Below are 19,549 nucleotides of genomic sequence, written 5' to 3' on the forward strand. Positions count from 1 at the left end.
ATAAAAAAAAAAAGAATGGCCGAGCGGTCAAAAAAAAAGAGCTCTGCTCTCGTGCCACTCAGCCTCCGTGGCGCAATCGGCTAGCGCGTTCGGCTGTTAACCGGAAGGTTGGAGGTTCGAGCCCTCCCGGAGGCGATCTTATGTTATTCTTTTTCATTTCATGCCCTCCCTCTCTTTTTCGTTTTAATCGTTAGCGCTTGTCCGCACCTTATGTTTCGCTGTTCTTATATGCTTCTTCTCTGCCTTGGTGATCTGTATAAAAATGAGAGAGCTCTTCTTCTGCCATTTTATGCATCCCCCCTTCCTTTAGATCGTTAATGAATCGTAACCTAGTTGCCCAGCTTGCTACACTTCTTGAGTCGAGCTCTGCTCTCGTGCCACTCAGCCTCCGTGGCGCAATCGGCTAGCGCGTTCGGCTGTTATCCGGAAGGTTGGAGGTTCGAGCCCTCCCGGAGGCGATCTTATTTTATTCTTTTTCATTTCATCCCCACCCTCTCTTTTCAGTTTTAATTGTTAGCGCTTGTCCGCACCTTATGTTTCGCTGTTCTTATATGCTTCTTCTCTGCCTTGGTGATCTGTATAAAAATGAGAGAGCTCTTCTTCTGCCATTTTATGCATCCCCCCTTCCTTTTGATCGTTAATGAATCGTAACCTAGTTGCCCAGCTTGCTACACTTCTTGAGTCGAGCTCTGCTCTCGTGCCACTCAGCCTCCGTGGCGCAATCGGCTAGCGCGTTCGGCTGTTAACCGGAAGGTTGGAGGTTCGAGCCCTCCCGGAGGCGATCTTATGCTATTCTTTTTCATTTCATGCCCTCCCTCTCTTTTCAGTTTTAATCGTTAGCGCTTGTCCGCACCTTATGTTTCGCTGTTCTTATATGCTTCTTCTCTGCCTTGGTGATCTGTATAAAAATGAGAGAGCTCTTCTTCTGCCATTTTATGCATCCCCCCTTCCTTTAGATCGTTAATGAATCGTAACCTAGTTGCCCAGCTTGCTACACTTCTTGAGTCGAGCTCCGCCCTCGTGCCACTCAGCCTCCGTGGCGCATTAAGCGTGTGAAGGCGATGCAGGTGCCGCCAAGTGCAAAAACGTTCTTCTTTAAGTTACTTACCGGAACACTACCAGTAAAGAAATTTTTGGAGGGGAAGCATTTATTTCTACCTTGGGGATCACATTGTTTAATCTGTAAACAACCGGAGACAACCGGAGACCGGAGACAAGGGGTATACTTCTGGGACATCTTGCAAAGGACTTTAAAAAAGGAATTTCCGCTACACTCTCATGGAATACGGTACTTGCCTGTAGAGAGTGAGGATGGGACACCATTCGACCTTATTATGCTAATGGGACTCCACTGTATTTGGCGCACCAGAATGGCAGTATATCATTGCGATCCTGATGCACGGCCAGCACGGATCTATTTTCAGGAGTGTATGTATAAGTATACTGAAATTCAGAAAATCGCTCCTGAAGCTCCTGAGTGGCTCGAAAGAGTAGAGCCATTGGTGGCGCTTAGAGATTTTTGAGTTTTAACATGACGAAGCCACAACCCACCAGGCGGATAGTGTTAAGTATTGTTCATTGTGCCCTGTAAGTGTATTTGTGTATTGTGGTTCTTGCCGAAGTCAGGCAATAAAGAAAAAAAAGCCTCCGTGGCGCAATCGGCTAGCGCGTTCGGCTGTTAGCCGGAAGGTTGGAGGTTCGAGCCCTCCCGGAGGCGATCTTATGTTATTCTTTTTCATTTCATGCCCTCCCTCTCTTTTTCGTTTTAATCGTTAGCGCTTGTCCGCACCTTATGTTTCGCTGTTCTTATATGCTTCTTCTCTGCCTTGGTGATCTGTATAAAAATGAGAGAGCTCTTCTGCCATTTTATGCATCCCCCCTTCCTTTAGATCGTTAATGAATCGTAACCTAGTTGCCCAGCTTGCTACACTTCTTGAGTCGAGCTCTGCTCTCGTGCCACTCAGCCTCCGTGGCGCAATCGGCTAGCGCGTTCGGCTGTTAACCGGAAGGTTGGAGGTTCGAGCCCTCCCAGAGGCGATCTTATGTTATTCTTTTTCATTTCATGCCCTCCCTCTCTTTTTCGTTTTAATCGTTAGCGCTTGTCCGCACCTTATGTTTCGCTGTTCTTATATGCTTCTTCTCTGCCTTGGTGATCTGTATAAAAATGAGAGAGCTCTTCTTCTGCCATTTTATGCATCCCCCCTTCCTTTAGATCGTTAATGAATCGTAACCTAGTTGCCCAGCTTGCTACACTTCTTGAGTCGAGCTCTGCTCTCGTGCCACTCAGCCTCCGTGGCGCAATCGGCTAGCGCGTTCGGCTGTTAACCGGAAGGTTGGAGGTTCGAGCCCTCCCGGAGGCGATCTTATGTTATTCTTTTTCATTTCATGCCCTCCCTCTCTTTTTCGTTTTAATCGTTAGCGCTTGTCCGTGTGGACACGACGAAGCATGGTGCATGAATGACGCTTTATTGAAGAAGGCGAGCGGTTATATAGGCAAGCGGTTAGATAACAGAAATGGGGGCTGCTTCTGTCCGGCTAGGCGCGTGTGCATGACTTGCACTACGTCACATCTCCCCTCTCTCTCTTTTTTTTTTTTCGTCGAATCAAGTAGAGTTTCAGAACTCAGGCGCCGGGTATCTTCGTGGTGGTTGGCGCTTCCGTTCACTCCTGCGGAGTTGTGTAGATTCGGATGTCCCTGTAGTGTCTGGGACTCCCACAGCTGGCAGCGGCGCGGGAGTCTTGTGGTCTGGAGACGAGGGAGGAGGAGCCGGATTGAGGTGTTCTCTTGTGCGCTGAAACTGTTGACCCTCTTCCGTTTTGACGATGTAGGCACGAGGAGTCTCAGCCCGCTGTACGACCGTGACAGGGGACCATGATCTTGAGGGCACATTGTACATAGTTGCGGTCGAGCCAGTGCGAAGCTCTGGAAGAGGCCGTGTACCTCTGTTGTAGAAGCAGCGTTGCTTGCTCCTGATGTCTTCTAGCCTTCGTCGCACGGTCTTGGGTGGCACTGTTTGTGGCTGTAGGTGGCTAGTTGGTACAGGAAGCAGCGTTCTTGTCTGTCGGCCCATGAGCCTCTGCACAGGGGACTTCAGAGAAGAGTCCCGAGGTGAATTTCGACACTCAAGCAATGCGGCACAAAACTCAGTGCTACCGAAACGGAACCGCCTTAACAGCTTCTTAGCTTCCTGTACTGCTCTTTCTGCCATTCCATTCGAGCGGGGATAGTACGGACTAGACCGGACGTGTTGCAGGCCAATCTTATCGGCGTAATCCTTGAACTGTTGGCTACTGAAGGGTGGTCCGTTGTCTGTGCAAAGTCGCCTTGGGAAGCCATGTGTTGCGAAGATGTCATTGCATGCTGCAATAACCTTGTTGGCTGACGGCGCTTGCACAAGCCTGATTTCAAAAAAGAAAGAGTAGAAGTCAACAACGACTAAGTACTCGGCACCGTTGTGATGACAAATATCAGCTCCTACTGACTCCCAGGGCAGAGTTGGTATCTCGTGACTTAACAGCGGGAGTCGCGCATTTCTTGATTTGTACTTTTGGCATGTTTGACAGCGTTGAGCGACTTCCTTAATATCGCTGTTTATACTTGGCCAGAAGACAACGGTTCGGGCGCGTGCTTTCATTTTTTCTGCTCCTGTGTGCGCGGCATGAAGAGAAGCCAGTACCTCACTGCGCAGTCTGGCAGGAATGATAAGGCGATTGCTCCGGAACACAAGGCCGGAATCAGTATGCAGCTCGTCGCGGAAGCTCCAGTAGCTGCGTAGCTCGGTAGGGACGTCAGCCTTGTCAATGGGCCACGCTGTGCTTGCATACTGGCGAAGTTTCACCATGCTTGGGTCACGGTCCGTCTCCCGCAGAACTTGCTCCAGGCGCCTGTCTGAAGCTTGAAGACAAGCGATAGTGTTAACGTGGAAATGCGCGCAATGTTCTACGAGCTGTGCTTTATTAGGAAAACGTGATAACGCGTCAGCGATGAACAGTTGTTTTCCCGGAGTATACTTGACGTTTATATGGTATTTTTGTAGGTTTAGACGCATACGCTGCAGGCGGAGAGGGCACTGGCATAATGGCTTCTTGAAAATCATTTCGAGCGGCTTGTGATCAGATTCCACAATGACTTCTGGCTGCCCGAAAATGTAGTCCTTGAATTTTTCACAGCCGTGGACGATTGCTAGCATCTCTTTCTCTATCTGCGCGTACCTTTGTTGTGCTTCTGTCAGCGAGCGAGATGAGTAAGCTAAGGGGTGTCCATCCTGCATTATCACAGCGCCAATTCCGTTTTGGCTGGCGTCTACAGATAGGGTGATTGGTTTGCCCTTCTGGTAATATGCCAATATGGGAGCCGTTGCTAGTGCTTCGCGCAGTGCTTCAAAGCTTTTTTGATGTCTGTCTTCCCAAACCCATGCAGCATTCTTTTTTAAAAGTTCTCGGAGCGATGCTGTGAGCGTTGACATATTAGGAATGAAGCGGGAAACGAAGTTCACCATACCCAAGAATGTCTGTAGCTCTTTCCGGTTGCAAGGGGCCTGCACGTGGAAAATATCTTCCAGTCTCCCTGGATCCAGGCTCAACCCGTCGCGCGTCAACACGTGGCCTAGGTACTTGACGGATTCCTGCAAGAAGTTACACTTTGTTTTGTTCAATTTCAAGTTGTGCTCCTGACATCTTGTCAGCACTTTGACAAGATTTGCGTCATGCTCTTCTTTAGTGCGACCCCAGACTAGAATGTCGTCCATTACGACTGCTGTGCCAGTGAGACCTTCTAATACTTTGTGCATGGCGCGCTGAAATATTTCGGGAGCCGAAGAAATGCCGAAAGGCATACGTAGGAACCTGTAACGACCGTACGGAGTGCTCATTGTGCAAATTCTGGAGCTTTCCTCATCCAGTTTTATCTGCCAAAATCCCGTAGCGGCATCCAAAGTCGAAAAGTATTGTGCTCCACACAGAGACGGTGCAATGTCTTCTAGCGTTGGCATAGGATAATGTTCCCTCAGCAGCGCTTTGTTCAAATCAGATGGATCGAGACATATGCGTACCTTGTCGTTCTTTATGACGGTAACCATGTGGCTGGACCACTCGGTTGGCTCGGTCACCTTGGAAACTACTCCGGCTGCTTCCATGCGGTCCAGTTCCGCTTTTACTCTGTCCTCGAGTGCGAACGGAATCCGGCGTGCTGCTTTGACCACTCCTTGGGAACCTGGCTTGAGCTTCAAGTGGTAGACGACACCCTTGAGCTCGCCTAATCCGGAGAAGACGTCTTCATACGGCTTGACTACGTCGTACAGCTCTTGGTGCTCCAGTGAAGCAATTCGGCGAATCAAGCCTAGCTTCTCGGCAACTGAGCCGCTAAGAGTCACGGGTATGTCGTCTTCCATTACGAAGAATGTCGTTTCAAATGTTCCCTCGGGTCCGGTCACATGAAGGTGACTACGTTTCGTTGCTTTTTTCTGAAAGCCAAAAAATGTGTTCAGCACGACAGCGCAGTTTTCGGGTTGCTTTTGAGTTATCTTCTGCAGCTGGCTGCGTGATATGACCGAGCAATTGGCTCCTGTATCAAGCTTGCAGGCAACGGGCGTTTCTTCTATTTTCACGATTGCAGTCCAGCGGTCGTCTTTCTTGCTGCTTGGCGATAAAGTTTGCAACCAGAAATTATCTGCCTGTCCGTCTGAATTCGCTTCCAGTGACGCCACTTTTTGCTCTTTCACGCAGAGGTTAGCGCTCTTCGTTTTGCACGCAGCTGCAAAATGATTTCTTTTGCCACATTTTAAGCACGTGCGTCCCTTTGCAGGGCATGTTTCACTGTTGTGAACACGAGCACATTTGTTACAGCGACTTTTCATTTGGAGGACCGCATTGACGTCCACTTGACAGTTCTTGCTGGAGTGTATTTCTTCACTTTGCTCTTTGCCGTGTTCCCGAGCTCGACACATTTCAACAGTTTTGACCAAGGAAGCATTTTCAGAAAGAAGCGTTTCTTGAAGCTTCTTGTCTCTCATTCCCAGAATGATTCTGCTTCTTAGCATGCGTTCTTCCAGCTCACCGAATTCACAGCTTTTTGCTAGTACACGCAGCTCCGTTAACCAATCGTTAAAATGTTCGTCTTCCTTCTGGTCACGCTTTCCAAATCGAAACTCGTGATAAGCTAGGTTTAGTGCTGGTTTGTAGAACGCTTCAAACTTTCGCTTCAGTACAGCAATGTCGCTTTTATCCTCTCCAGCATCAAATACGAAAGTGCTGTACGTTTTGCGTGCGTCTTCTCCAATACTGATGAGAAAAGTGGCTGCCTGTACCTCTTTCGGTTGTTGGTCCAGGTAGGTTGCAGTTGAGAAGAGCTCGAACTCTTGCTTCCATGCTTGCCAGCTATGCCAGACATCTCCCGTTGTATCCAGGGCCTTCGGTGGTGGCAGCAGCGAAGTGACGGGGGCGGCAGGCTGGGCGCGGTGCTGCTCGGCGTCTGTCATGGCTCTGGTCCGATGAAATTACCCGGGCCTCCCGGATTGCCGTGCTTCTGCCGTCGGTTACGTTGCCCGGTTGCGTTGCGCGATCGCTAACCGGCCACTTCTGGCACCATGTGGACACGACGAAGCATGGTGCATGAATGACGCTTTATTGAAGAAGGCGAGCGGTTATATAGGCAAGCGGTTAGATAACAGAAATGGGGGCTGCTTCTGTCCGGCTAGGCGCGTGTGCATGACTTGCACTACGTCACAGTCCGCACCTTATGTTTCGCTGTTCTTATATGCTTCTTCTCTGCCTTGGTGATCTGTATAAAAATGAGAGAGCTCTTCTGCCATTTTATGCATCCCCCCTTCCTTTAGATCGTTAATGAATCGTAACCTAGTTGCCCAGCTTGCTACACTTCTTGAGTCGAGCTCTGCTCTCGTGCCACTCAGCCTCCGTGGCGCAATCGGCTAGCGCGTTCGGCTGTTAACCGGAAGGTTGGAGGTTCGAGCCCTCCCGGAGGCGATCTTATGTTATTCTTTTTCATTTCATGCCCTCCCTCTCTTTTTCGTTTTAATCGTTAGCGCTTGTCCGCACCTTATGTTTCGCTGTTCTTATATGCTTCTTCTCTGCCTTGGTGATCTGTATAAAAATGAGAGAGCTCTTCTGCCATTTTATGCATCCCCCCTTCCTTTAGATCGTTAATGAATCGTAACCTAGTTGCCCAGCTTGCTACACTTCTTGAGTCGAGCTCTGCTCTCGTGCCACTCAGCCTCCGTGGCGCAATCGGCTAGCGCGTTCGGCTGTTAACCGGAAGGTTGGAGGTTCGAGCCCTCCCGGAGGCGATCTTATGTTATTCTTTTTCATTTCATGCCCTCCCTCTCTTTTTCGTTTTAATCGTTAGCGCTTGTCCGCACCTTAAGTTTCGCTGTTCTTATATGCTTCTTCTCTGCCTTGGTGATCTGCATAAAAATGAGAGAGCTCTTCTGCCATTTTATGCATCCCCCCTTCCTTTAGATCGTTAATGAATTGTAACCTAGTTGCCCAGCTTGCTACACCTCTTGAGTCGAGCTCTGCTCTCGTGCCACTCAGCCTCCGTGGCGCAATCGGCTAGCGCGTTCGGCTGTTAACCGGAAGGTTGGAGGTTCGAGCCCTCCCGGAGGCGATCTTATGTTATTCTTTTTCATTTCATGCCCTCCCTCTCTTTTTCGTTTTAATCGTTAGCGCTTGTCCACACCTTATGTTTCGCTGTTCTTATATGCTTCTTCTCTGCCTTGGTGATCTGTATAAAAATGAGAGAGCTCTTCTTCTGACATTTTATGCATCCCCCCTTCCTTTAGTTCGTTAATGAATCGTAACCTAGTTGCCCAGCTTGCTACACTTCTTGAGTCGAGCTCTGCTCTCGTGGAGCACGGCGCTTCAACAGGACGGCAATGGCGGAGACGAGCCGCCGTCCAAAGCCGCAGGTATGAGGCGGCCGACCTTGAAGCCGCGGCCGAACACTTCGTCCGAAAACGGCAGGCGGGGAAACCGCCTCCGTAGTTTCATGCCTAGAGCCCGATTTGGGGTCTGGGGTTTTTTTTTAGGCGTGGCGCGAAGGCAGACACCATAAAATAAGCGTTTTTTTTTTCTCGATATGGCTCTCTTTTTAACTGAAGCAGTGCGTGTAGCCACTTTAAACGTGCGAGGCCTTGCAGCAAGAAGGCGACAATGCCAGCTCAGTCGCCTTCTTCTAGACAACGATCTGCACGTAGTTGCAATACAAGATACTAAAATTGAAAGCCAAGAAGCTACAGAACGTATGGTGTCCGTTTTCCGTACGCACTTTGAAGTATGTGTGTGTCATTCTGTAGGTGCCTCTGGTGGCTGCGTACTTTTTCTTCGCAATAATTTCGGTATTGCGGTGCAGTCACTTTTCTCGTGTGATAGCGGCCGTCTTCTTGTCGTTGATTTTTTTGTACTCTGGCGTTGAGTTCCGAGTTATTTGTGTGTATGCACCAAATGCGGAGTCCGAGCGAAGAGTGTTTTTTGACCGCTTTGAGACATACCTAAACTGTGACAAGGTACTAATCCTACTGGGCGATTTCAACTGCGTCTGTCAGGCTACCGATCGTGCAAGAAGTTCGTTTGTGAGAGATAGGAGAGCTGATGTCTTGAACGAATTGGTCCATGGCCATAATTTAGAAGATATTGGAAGTGTTTTCACCAATGGCCCTTGTACACGGTATACCCATTTTCAGGGCAATAGCCATGCCCGATTGGACATAGTGTATGTGTCGGCAGAACTTTTTTCACTATGCACATTGTATGATGTCAGACCTGTGGCTTTCAGTGACCACGCCCTAGTGATTACAACCTTTGGCAGGCAGCAAAGCAAAAAGCGGTTTAATTGGCGTTTATGGAAATTAAATAATAAGTTGTTGGAGGACGAAGGATTCGCTAAGGAAGTAAACCAAAAACTAGAGAACCTAATTACAGCGCAACCGTCGAACTTCGCTGCAGAGTGGGAGGAGTTTAAGCAAAGGGTAAAAATAAGATCGATTGAAAAAGGTACGCAGTTGAAATATGCCGAGAAACAAAAGGAAGCAGAGCTTCGTGAACAGCTTGAATACCTCACGTGTATAGAAAGCGCACAACCAGGCACATGCTTTAATGAAATCAGGGATGTCAAAGCCCAGCTGGAAAAAATGGACGCCGATAAGTATACTGTAACGCGGCAGTTATTCGGGCGCGAACTGAGCAGCTATGGGCAGGGGAAACACCAACAAAACGAGCGATATCCGATGAAAAACGATACTCGTGCCGAAAGCAAATACGACAAATAAACACTGGGGCAGGGGTTTCGGCAGACAGTGGCGTAATCAAGGAAACAATCTGTGATCAGTTCAAAGATATGCTGGGTCATTCGCGGAAAGCGGAAAGGGGCTTCCATTGCGAATTTCTACCACTTATGCCGAAACCTGACGAAGAAATCAAAATACGGCTCGAACAGACGATTTCCTTGCAAGAAATAGAGGACGCGATAGATGCATTGCCAACCGGTAAAGCTCCTGGCCCCGACGGCCTGGGAGCAGCTTTCCACAAAGCTTTCAAAACTGCAATAGCCCAGATACTGCAAGTCATTGTCGTTGAAAGTTATGAGAAAAAACGTGTTCCGCTGTCCTTCACAACTTCGCACATAGTTCTCATTCCTAAAACCGATGATGCTGAAAAGCTCCTGATGGTGGGGTCTTATCGCCCGATAAGCCTCACAAACGTCGACTACAAGATTTTCATGAAGGTGTTGGCGAAGAGACTGCAGAGTGTTATAACATCGATTGTAGGCACGCACCAAACGTGTGGCATAAAAGGTCGAAGTATCGCTACGAACATACACGTGGCGCGGTCCATACTAGAATGCTGTTGACTCTTTTGATGACCGAGTGGCGATGATACAACTAGATCTGGCAAAAGCCTTTGACCGGGTGTCTCATGACGTCCTGTTTGCCGTACTAGAGCATGCGAATGTTGGCCGAATAATAACAGAAGGTGTTAGAATGGCATACGCAAACTGTACGACTCAGATTGTTGTGAACGGCGAACTCACTGGCAGCCTGCAAGTGCGATCTTCTGTAAGACAGGGTTGTCCCCTGTCGCCATTGCTTTTCGCGGCGTACCTTGAGCCACTTTGCTTGGCCATCCGGAATAATGAATGCATAACGGGTTTCAGGCTGCAATCAGCGCACGTAAAAATCTTGGCTTATGCTGATGACATCGCTGCATTTTGTGCAAATACAGAAAGTATTTCTGAGGTAACGAATGTAGTGCACAAATTTTGTAGCTGCACTGGAGCCCAGATCAACTGGGAAAAAAGCAACGGGTTCTGGTACGGTGGCTGGGACGTCACGCCTGAACACTATTCTCGGATGCGCTGGTCCACCACTCCAGCGTTGTATTTAGGAGTACCCCTTGACAGTTACCTGGACCCAGATCCGTACTGGCTTGACCAAGCATCGAGGGCCAAGGAAAGAAGTGATACATGGCAAGGGAGACAGTTATCGATGTTTTCGCGTGCCATTATCTGCAACCTGTTCCTTACTGCTAAAGTGTGGTATGTGATGAATGTGCTCAGTGCTTCCCGGGCAAGCATTCAAAACCTTCATCGAGTATTTGCGGTTTTTATTTGGGCTTCGACCTGGGAAAGGACGAGTCGAACAAACTTGTTTCTTTCTGTGAAGAAAGGTGGGCTTGGCCTGGCGCATTTATTTTTGAGACAAGTTGTCTCGCGTTTCATGTACCTACGGGATGAAAATGATGTCTTCCTCCGGACCGTAATGCAAGTACGGCTTTGTCGACTTCTTCCTGACCTTCTTGTAAGTTCGGTACATGTAAATGGTGCGATAAGAGGGTACCTTAAAGAAGTTGTGCTCGCGTACAGAATGCTGCATGTTCGGTTTTCCATGGAGTATTTGTGTAATGTCAAGAAAAAAAAATTGTACGTGGACTTAGTGGGCACAATGCTTCCTCTGCCGATATATCGTTTGCCACACATTGCAGGCCCAGGAGCTGATGTACTTAAAAGATTTAAGAAGATGCCAATATTGCCAGCGATCAAATCCTTTTTCTTTAAACTCCACACTAATACCTTATCAGTGAAAACATGGATGCACGATAAAGGTATTTTCGTCCCTTGGTCAACAAACTGTTTCCTGTGCCACAATCCGGAAACCATTGAACATGTGTTTTTGGACTGTTGGGATCCCATTTTTTTCTGGGATGTCCTTCAGAGAACTTTAAAGAAAGACCTACCATTAGATGCATATGGCATAAGATTTCTACCTTTTCACAAAACAGATTATTTTCCATTTGATGCAGTAATGCTCCTGGGACTTAACAGCTTGTGGAAAACCAGAATGGAGTTTAACAATGCAGATGAACAAGTGAAACCTGTACGGGAACATTTCATTCAAAATGTTGTGCGATTTAGGGAGGCGTAGAAGGCCCTCCCTGAACAGCCAAAATGGATCGATGTGCTTGATGAATTGGCAAGACTGAAAAAATTTTAACATGCCGTGTCAGGCAAAGGTCTGCCGACACGTTTTAATCGTTCATCTTGTGTGTTTTGAATGTCAAAGTCGGCAATAAAAAAAAAGAATGGCCGAGCGGTCAAAAAAAAAAGAGCTCTGCTCTCGTGCCACTCAGCCTCCGTGGCGCAATCGGCTAGCGCGTTCGGCTGTTAACCGGAAGGTTGGAGGTTCGAGCCCTCCCGGAGGCGATCTTATGTTATTCTTTTTCATTTCATGCCCTCCCTCTCTTTTTCGTTTTAATCGTTAGCGCTTGTCCGCACCTTATGTTTCGCTGTTCTTATATGCTTCTTCTCTGCCTTGGTGATCTGTATAAAAATGAGAGAGCTCTTCTTCTGCCATTTTATGCATCCCCCCTTCCTTTAGATCGTTAATGAATCGTAACCTAGTTGCCTAGCTTGCTACACTTCTTGAGTCGAGCTCTGCTCTCGTGCCACTCAGCCTCCGTGGCGCAATCGGCTAGCGCGTTCGGCTGTTATCCGGAAGGTTGGAGGTTCGAGCCCTCCCGGAGGCGATCTTATGTTATTCTTTTTCATTTCATCCCCACCCTCTCTTTTCAGTTTTAATCGTTAGCGCTTGTCCGCACCTTATGTTTCGCTGTTCTTATATGCTTCTTCTCTGCCTTGGTGATCTGTATAAAAATGAGAGAGCTCTTCTTCTGCCATTTTATGCATCCCCCCTTCCTTTAGATCGTTAATGAATCGTAACCTAGTTTCCCAGCTTGCTACACTTCTTGAGTCGAGCTCTGCTCTCGTGCCACTCAGCCTCCGTGGCGCAATCGGCTAGCGCGTTCGGCTGTTATCCGGAAGGTTGGAGGTTCGAGCCCTCCCGGAGGCGATCTTATGTTATTCTTTTTCATTTCATCCCCACCCTCTCTTTTCAGTTTTAATTGTTAGCGCTTGTCCGCACCTTATGTTTCGCTGTTCTTATATGCTTCTTCTCTGCCTTGGTGATCTGTATAAAAATAAGAGAGCTCTTCTTCTGCCATTTTATGCATCCCCCTTCCTTTAGATCGTTAATGAATCGTAACCTAGTTGCCCAGCTTGCTACACTTCTTGAGTCGAGCTCTGCTCTCGTGCCACTCAGCCTCCGTGGCGCAATCGGCTAGCGCGTTCGGCTGTTAACCGGAAGGTTGGAGGTTCGAGCCCTCCCGGAGGCGATCTTATGCTATTCTTTTTCATTTCATGCCCTCCCTCTCTTTTCAGTTTTAATCGTTAGCGCTTGTCCGCACCTTATGTTTCGCTGTTCTTATATGCTTCTTCTCTGCCTTGGTGATCTGTATAAAAATGAGAGAGCTCTTCTGCCATTTTATGCATCCCCCCTTCCTTTAGATCGTTAATGAATCGTAACCTAGTTGCCCAGCTTGCTACACTTCTTGAGTCGAGCTCCGCCCTCGTGCCACTCAGCCTCCGTGGCGCATTAAGCGTGTGAAGGCGATGCAGGTGCCGCCAAGTGCAAAAACGTTCTTCTTTAAGTTACTTACCGGAACACTACCAGTAAAGAAATTTTTGGAGGGGAAGCATTTATTTCTACCTTGGGGATCACATTGTTTAATCTGTAAACAACCGGAGACAACCGGAGACCGGAGACAAGGGGTATACTTCTGGGACATCTTGCAAAGGACTTTAAAAAAGGAATTTCCGCTACACTCTCATGGAATACGGTACTTGCCTGTAGAGAGTGAGGATGGGACACCATTCGACCTTATTATGCTAATGGGACTCCACTGTATTTGGCGCACCAGAATGGCAGTATGTCATTGCGATCCTGATGCACGGCCAGCACGGATCTATTTTCAGGAGTGTATGTATAAGTATACTGAAATTCAGAAAATCGCTCCTGAAGCTCCTGAGTGGCTCGAAAGAGTAGAGCCATTGGTGGCGCTTAGAGATTTTTGAGTTTTAACATGACGAAGCCACAACCCACCAGGCGGATAGTGTTAAGTATTGTTCATTGTGCCCTGTAAGTGTATTTGTGTATTGTGGTTCTTGCCGAAGTCAGGCAATAAAGAAAAAAAAGCCTCCGTGGCGCAATCGGCTAGCGCGTTCGGCTGTTAGCCGGAAGGTTGGAGGTTCGAGCCCTCCCGGAGGCGATCTTATGTTATTCTTTTTCATTTCATGCCCTCCCTCTCTTTTTCGTTTTAATCGTTAGCGCTTGTCCGCACCTTATGTTTCGCTGTTCTTATATGCTTCTTCTCTGCCTTGGTGATCTGTATAAAAATGAGAGAGCTCTTCTGCCATTTTATGCATCCCCCCTTCCTTTAGATCGTTAATGAATCGTAACCTAGTTGCCCAGCTTGCTACACTTCTTGAGTCGAGCTCTGCTCTCGTGCCACTCAGCCTCCGTGGCGCAATCGGCTAGCGCGTTCGGCTGTTAACCGGAAGGTTGGAGTTTCGAGCCCTCCCGGAGGCGATCTTATGTTATTCTTTTTCATTTCATGCCCTCCCTCTCTTTTTCGTTTTAATCGTTAGCGCTTGTCCGCACCTTATGTTTCGCTGTTCTTATATGCTTCTTCTCTGCCTTGGTGATCTGTATAAAAATGAGAGAGCTCTTCTGCCATTTTATGCATCCCCCATTCCTTTAGATCGTTAATGAATCGTAACCTAGTTGCCCAGCTTGCTACACTTCTTGAGTCGAGCTCTGCTCTCGTGCCACTCAGCCTCCGTGGCGCAATCGGCTAGCGCGTTCGGCTGTTAACCGGAAGGTTGGAGGTTCGAGCCCTCCCGGAGAGAGAGAGAGAGAAAACTTTTATTTCTTTCCAAGAGGTTCGCGGGGATGAAGACTTCCTGGTCGTCTTGCTTGGGTGCTGGCGACTTGAGTCTTCAAGCAAGAGTGGGCCCTCAGTCCAGGGCTCCACTGAGTTGTGCCGCTTCAGTTGCGTGCTTTACCAAGGCCCTCTGGACCTCAAGCTCGCTGCTGAAGAGACAGCTCTCCCATTGCTCCGCACTCGGTGTTTGTTGATTGTGGAATGCTATGTTTCTCTTGCATTCCCAGGTGATGTGATAGAGTGTGGGCGTACTGCCGCACCAGGGGCAGTCTGGTCTGAATTGCGTTGGTGATATCTTGTTGTATGTGTGTAGGTTAGGGAAGGTGTTCGTCTGTAGCCTACGCCATCCTACAGCCTCTTCCCTATTTAGTGCTTTGTGTGGTGATGGATATCTCTTTCTGATTCCCCTATATAGTTGTAGGGTCTCTGTGTAGCCCCCCTCGCATATGAGTAGCCGTGACTCCGAGACGATCGATAAGCCTGCTCGGTAAGTGAGCCCTCGAGCTAGACTGTCCGCCCTTTCGTTTCCTGCTACGCCTGCGTGGGCTGGCACCCAGATTATATGTTGTATGGGTATTCTTTCAGCTGAGGCTGCCGCCTCGCTGATTATTCTGAGGGCAGTGCCGCTGATATTGCCCTTCGTATAGTTTCTGCATGTTTCTTTCGAGTCCGTTAGGATATTTAGGGAGCGACCTTTTCTGTAGCCTTCGGCTATCGCTAGCGCGACGGCAATTTCTTCGGCCTCTGCTATCCCTGACACCCCTACTGAAGCGCAGGTGATAGTTTCCCCTGTACCGTTGACCACCGCTACCGCGGCTGTGCGTTTCTCTGCTCTTGCGTACATAGAAGCGTCTGTGTATAGTGTGCTTTCGGATTGGCCTAGCCTTCTGTTTATCTGTTCGGCCCTGGCTCTCCGCCTTTCTTCGTGTAGGTTGGGATCCATATTTTTAGGTAAGGGTCCCACGTTGAAAGTTCTTCTGAGGTCGTCTGGAACTTCTGTGTATCTGTCAGCCAGACCACTTGCGTTCCGACCTAGTCTTTTTAGGAGCGCCCTTCCTGTGGGGGAGCCCCTGAGCCTCGTCAATTGCGCACCCATTTGAGCCTCTGCTAGCTCGTCAAAGGTGTTGCTGACTCCGAGCTGGAGTAATTTTTCATTTGACGTGTTCCTGGGTAGGTGCAGAGCGATCTTGTAGGCCTTCCTTAGTATACAGTCGGCTTGCTCTCTTTCCGCTTTTGTTGTTGCGTGGTAGGGCAGCGAGTATGTGACCCTGCTGACGATTAGGCTGTTTACGAGTCTTAGGGTGTCGTCTTCCTTCATTCCGTATCTTCTTTGGGATACTCGGCTGATCATTCTTCCTACTTGTTCCGTGGCTTTCCTGAGCAGGGTGATGGTGTGGCTGCATTTGCGGCTACTCTGTAGCCACATGCCCAGAATGCGGATTATGTTTTTCTCCGGGATCGGTTGTCCCTCGAGGACGACGTCCAGCGGGGCTTGGGTAGGGTGTCTCCCTATTCTGATGAGCTCCGATTTTTCGGTCGAGCATTTCAGGCCCCTCTCCTTCACGTAGTCTTCTACGCAGGTGGCGGCTTCCTGTAGTCGGTCTTGTTTTTCTCCTAGCGATCCTTGGGTGATCCACACGGTTATGTCGTCGGCGTACATGGCGTGTTTGATACCCGGGATCTCTTTGAGCTTTCTTGCCAGTCTTAGCATTGACATGTTGAAGAGCACCGGCGATATGACTGAGCCTTGGGGTCTTCCTTTGCAGGGTGTGGCGAAGACGTCACTTCGCAGCTCGGCTAGCCCTACGGTCGCTGTTCGGTTGCTTAGGAAGGCCCTGATGTAGTTATGGGCTCTCCTTCCGCTACTTCTTCCTCCTTCTACTTCCTCCTTTAGCTGGAGGAGTACGTCTTGCGTGGACAGGTGGGCTCGAAACCCGTACATGCTATCAGGGTAGAGTTGGTTTCTCTCCAGGTGTGACTGAATTCTCTTCGTTATTATTCGTTCGTACATCTTGCCTAGGCACGATGTGAGGGATATCGGCCTGAGGTTTTCCACTTGTAGTTTTTTACCGGGCTTCGGAATCATCACCACGACCGCGTGTTTCCATTCGGCGGGTACTGTTCCTTCCTGCCATAGTTTATTGAGGTACGCGGTGAGCTGGTCAATAGCTCCGTCGCTTAAGTTTCTGATCAGTGAATTGCGGATTCTGTCTGCTCCTGCTGCCGTGTTTCTTGTTGCCGACCTGATCGCATCGACCACCTCTGCCCTGGTTATGGGCCTGTCCATGACGGGGTTCTCTTCGCCTTGATATTCCTCTTTGTAACACTCGACCTGGTCGTTGCCGTAGCATTTGACCCGGACCTCCTCCAGTAGTTGTTTATCTGTACCGGTGTATTGGTGCACCAGCCTTCGTATTGCTTTGCCGCTCTCCGACTTGTTTTTGCTTGGGTCCATGAGGGACTTGAGGATCTGCCACGTTCTGGCCGTGCTCAGGGTGCCGTTCAGCGCGTTGCAAAACTGCTGCCATCCTTGTCTGGCCAGCTGCGTCGCGTACTCCTCCGCCTGCTTGGTGATTTCAGCTATCTTGGTCTTGAGCTTCCTGTTCAGCTTTTGTCTTTTCCACCGTGCGGTGAGTCCGCGTCTCGCCTCCCATAGCTTGAGGAGTCGCTTATCCACCTCCGGGGCGTGTTCGGTTCGGTCCACTTCTTTGGTGTAGAGTTCCTGGACCTCCTTGAGCTGTTGGCTCCACTCCCCCACAGATACAATGTCGCCTCCTTGCATCTGTCTACAGTGGGCCCTGAAGGCGTCCCAGTCGACGAGACGGGTCTTGCCTATTTTTCGTTTTGTGTCTTCGGCTGTGATGCTGGTTTTCAGTATATAGTGGTCGCTTCCTAGGTTTTCGAGTAGGTTTTCCCACTCGACCTGTCTGGCGCCCCTCACAAAAGTCAGGTCGGGGCAAGTGTCTGGGCTGACGCTGTTACCCTGTCTGGTTGGTTGGGTTTCGTCAGTTAGGAGATCGCAATCCGTTTGCTCTGCAGCGTCGCTGATTGTTCTTCCTTTTTTATCGTCTTTGCTGTAACCCCATTTTGGGTGCTTGGCGTTGAAATCGCCTGCTATTATTAGGGTGTTGTTGCCCGCTAGTTTTCTAGCCTCTGTAAAAAGCCTGCTAAAGTCCCCATCCTTCTGCTTAGGCGGGCTGTATAGGTTGATAATAAAGGTGCTCTTGGATTGTGCTTTCTTTTTAGGTATAATCTCTGTGATCGTGTGGTCGATCCGAGTGTCCGTTATTTCGTCGTGTGCTGTGGCTACCAATTTCTTGCTTACGAGGGTCGCCGTACGGCGAGCTTCCTGACACGTATAGCCCCTCAGCGAAGGTGTGCAGTTGGTTTCCTGTAATATAATTACGTCTGGCGGGGTTCCTTTGGCATAAATGTACTGCTGCAGGAGGCCTTGTTTTTGCCTGTACCCCCTGCAGTTCCATTGCCATATCTCTAATTGTTGGAGGCGTTCTGCCATGATGGTGTACTAGGGTTGGAGTTGAGGGTTTCTGCGCCGAACCTGCGTTCGTTATATAGGCGTTCTCTAGCGTCGTTAGTCGTTCTCTGCGCGTTCTGATTCTTAATGTGTGTTCTAACGTTTTGCTCTAGAAGGGCAAATTTCTGCTGCATAAATTGCATCTGCTCTTGCGTCTGTTTCTGCATGTTCATTATGAGAGCCTCGAGCTTCCCATCTTGTGGCTGTGTTGCTTCCACCATTGGGGGTGGTGGGGTCTGAGTTTTGGGCTGTGTCTGCCCTGTCCTGATTTCGCGGAGTTCTTTAAGGACCTCGCTCAGCTGCTTTCTGAGTTGGCCTAGTTCCTGTCTGAGGGCTGTGTTCTCTTCCATTAACTGTTTCTCGCGAGTGGATTGTGTGTTTGTGTTTGAGTGCGGAGCAAAGAGCGTTTTGGGAGGGCCGTCTCCCCAGCTCACCTTGACACCGCCGGTCTTCTTTTTCTTCTGTTGCTCTTGTCCTTGCTTCTGCTTCTGTTGCTGTTGTCCCAGGGGCGGGAAGGACTCGTCCCGCTCGGATCCTCGACTCCGGCTCCGGTTGCGGCTGCGTCCGCGGCTGCCGCTGCGCCCGGATTCCTGGCTCTCGTCTCGGAACCACCGCGGCCTTCTTCTGCGGCTGCGGTCCCGGCTCTTGCGTTGCTGCTGCAGGGGGCCCCACCGCAGCTCGCTCGCTGATTTGAGTCGTTGTTTGCAGTCCCTCGTGCCCGTGATGTGGTCGCCGTCACACACTAGGCACTTGGGTGTACACTGGTGGTCCGTCGTTGGGTTCTGAAGTCCGCATTGTCTGCAGACCTTGGCGTTCGGGTTTGGGCAGACGTCCATGCGATGCCCCTGTTGGCCGCAGGTGTAGCATACCTGCCTTGTTGGCCTGTACGGGTGGCACCGGTATTCGCTGCTGTGGTAGATGACAAACTTCGGAAGAGTAGGGCCGTCGAAAGTGATGAGGGCCGTGCTTGAATTTCCAAGCATTCTTGCCGTTATGACTCTGACGCCCTGGGTGCGAAGTCGTATGTTTTCGTTTTAATCATTAGCGCTTGTCCGCACCTTATGTTTCGCTGTTCTTATATGCTTCTTCTCTGCCTTGGTGATCTGTATAAAAATGAGAGAGCTCTTCTTCTGCCATTTTATGCATCCCCCCTTCCTTTAGATCGTTAATGAATCGTAACCTAGTTGCCCAGCTTGCTACACTTCTTGAGTCGAGCTCTGCTCTCGTGCCACTCAGCCTCCGTGGCGCAATCGGCTAGCGCGTTCGGCTGTTAACCGGAAGGTTGGAGGTTCGAGCCCTCCCGGAGGCGATCTTATGTTATTCTTTTTCATTTCATGCCCTCCCTCTCTTTTTCGTTTTAATCGTTAGCGCTTGTCCGCACCTTATGTTTCGCTGTTCTTATATGCTTCTTCTCTGCCTTGGTGATCTGTATAAAAATGAGAGAGCTCTTCTGCCATTTTATGCATCCCCCCTTCCTTTAGATCGTTAATGAATCGTAACCTAGTTGCCCAGCTTGCTACACTTCTTGAGTCGAGCTCTGCTCTCGTGCCACTCAGCCTCCGTGGCGCAATCGGCTAGCGCGTTCGGCTGTTAACCGGAAGGTTGGAGGTTCGAGCCCTCCCGGAGGCGATCTTATGTTATTCTTTTTCATTTCATGCCCTCCCTCTCTTTTTCGTTTTAATCGTTAGCGCTTGTCCGCACCTTATGTTTCGCTGTTCTTATATGCTT

At 49.3% G+C, this 19,549-nt stretch overlaps 18 non-coding genes across 18 annotated transcripts; all 18 read left to right on the forward strand.

The window, feature by feature from the left end:
- The first annotated feature begins 61 nt into the window (after window positions 1-61).
- TRNAN-GUU (transfer RNA asparagine (anticodon GUU)) lies at window positions 62-135 on the forward strand. The gene has a single exon. It is a non-coding gene; the product is annotated as a tRNA-Asn (tRNA).
- A 249-nt stretch (window positions 136-384) lies between these two features.
- Window positions 385-458, forward strand: TRNAN-GUU (transfer RNA asparagine (anticodon GUU)). The gene has a single exon. It is a non-coding gene; the product is annotated as a tRNA-Asn (tRNA).
- Window positions 459-707: 249 nt separating this feature from the next.
- TRNAN-GUU (transfer RNA asparagine (anticodon GUU)) lies at window positions 708-781 on the forward strand. Its single transcript has one exon. It is a non-coding gene; the product is annotated as a tRNA-Asn (tRNA).
- An 862-nt stretch (window positions 782-1,643) lies between these two features.
- Window positions 1,644-1,717, forward strand: TRNAN-GUU (transfer RNA asparagine (anticodon GUU)). Its single transcript has one exon. It is a non-coding gene; the product is annotated as a tRNA-Asn (tRNA).
- A 246-nt stretch (window positions 1,718-1,963) lies between these two features.
- On the forward strand, window positions 1,964-2,037 carry TRNAN-GUU (transfer RNA asparagine (anticodon GUU)). Its single transcript has one exon. It is a non-coding gene; the product is annotated as a tRNA-Asn (tRNA).
- Window positions 2,038-2,286: 249 nt separating this feature from the next.
- Window positions 2,287-2,360, forward strand: TRNAN-GUU (transfer RNA asparagine (anticodon GUU)). Its single transcript has one exon. It is a non-coding gene; the product is annotated as a tRNA-Asn (tRNA).
- Window positions 2,361-6,907: 4,547 nt separating this feature from the next.
- TRNAN-GUU (transfer RNA asparagine (anticodon GUU)) lies at window positions 6,908-6,981 on the forward strand. Its single transcript has one exon. It is a non-coding gene; the product is annotated as a tRNA-Asn (tRNA).
- Window positions 6,982-7,227: 246 nt separating this feature from the next.
- Window positions 7,228-7,301, forward strand: TRNAN-GUU (transfer RNA asparagine (anticodon GUU)). Its single transcript has one exon. It is a non-coding gene; the product is annotated as a tRNA-Asn (tRNA).
- Window positions 7,302-7,547: 246 nt separating this feature from the next.
- Window positions 7,548-7,621, forward strand: TRNAN-GUU (transfer RNA asparagine (anticodon GUU)). The gene has a single exon. It is a non-coding gene; the product is annotated as a tRNA-Asn (tRNA).
- Window positions 7,622-11,636: 4,015 nt separating this feature from the next.
- Window positions 11,637-11,710, forward strand: TRNAN-GUU (transfer RNA asparagine (anticodon GUU)). Its single transcript has one exon. It is a non-coding gene; the product is annotated as a tRNA-Asn (tRNA).
- A 249-nt stretch (window positions 11,711-11,959) lies between these two features.
- On the forward strand, window positions 11,960-12,033 carry TRNAN-GUU (transfer RNA asparagine (anticodon GUU)). The gene has a single exon. It is a non-coding gene; the product is annotated as a tRNA-Asn (tRNA).
- A 249-nt stretch (window positions 12,034-12,282) lies between these two features.
- Window positions 12,283-12,356, forward strand: TRNAN-GUU (transfer RNA asparagine (anticodon GUU)). Its single transcript has one exon. It is a non-coding gene; the product is annotated as a tRNA-Asn (tRNA).
- Window positions 12,357-12,604: 248 nt separating this feature from the next.
- Window positions 12,605-12,678, forward strand: TRNAN-GUU (transfer RNA asparagine (anticodon GUU)). The gene has a single exon. It is a non-coding gene; the product is annotated as a tRNA-Asn (tRNA).
- An 859-nt stretch (window positions 12,679-13,537) lies between these two features.
- On the forward strand, window positions 13,538-13,611 carry TRNAN-GUU (transfer RNA asparagine (anticodon GUU)). Its single transcript has one exon. It is a non-coding gene; the product is annotated as a tRNA-Asn (tRNA).
- A 246-nt stretch (window positions 13,612-13,857) lies between these two features.
- On the forward strand, window positions 13,858-13,931 carry TRNAN-GUU (transfer RNA asparagine (anticodon GUU)). The gene has a single exon. It is a non-coding gene; the product is annotated as a tRNA-Asn (tRNA).
- Window positions 13,932-14,177: 246 nt separating this feature from the next.
- Window positions 14,178-14,251, forward strand: TRNAN-GUU (transfer RNA asparagine (anticodon GUU)). Its single transcript has one exon. It is a non-coding gene; the product is annotated as a tRNA-Asn (tRNA).
- Window positions 14,252-19,056: 4,805 nt separating this feature from the next.
- TRNAN-GUU (transfer RNA asparagine (anticodon GUU)) lies at window positions 19,057-19,130 on the forward strand. The gene has a single exon. It is a non-coding gene; the product is annotated as a tRNA-Asn (tRNA).
- A 246-nt stretch (window positions 19,131-19,376) lies between these two features.
- TRNAN-GUU (transfer RNA asparagine (anticodon GUU)) lies at window positions 19,377-19,450 on the forward strand. The gene has a single exon. It is a non-coding gene; the product is annotated as a tRNA-Asn (tRNA).
- Window positions 19,451-19,549: the final 99 nt, after the last annotated feature.

Source organism: Amblyomma americanum, chromosome 1, assembly GCF_052857255.1.
Source record: "Amblyomma americanum isolate KBUSLIRL-KWMA chromosome 1, ASM5285725v1, whole genome shotgun sequence".
NCBI classification, from domain to species: domain Eukaryota; kingdom Metazoa; phylum Arthropoda; class Arachnida; order Ixodida; family Ixodidae; genus Amblyomma; species Amblyomma americanum.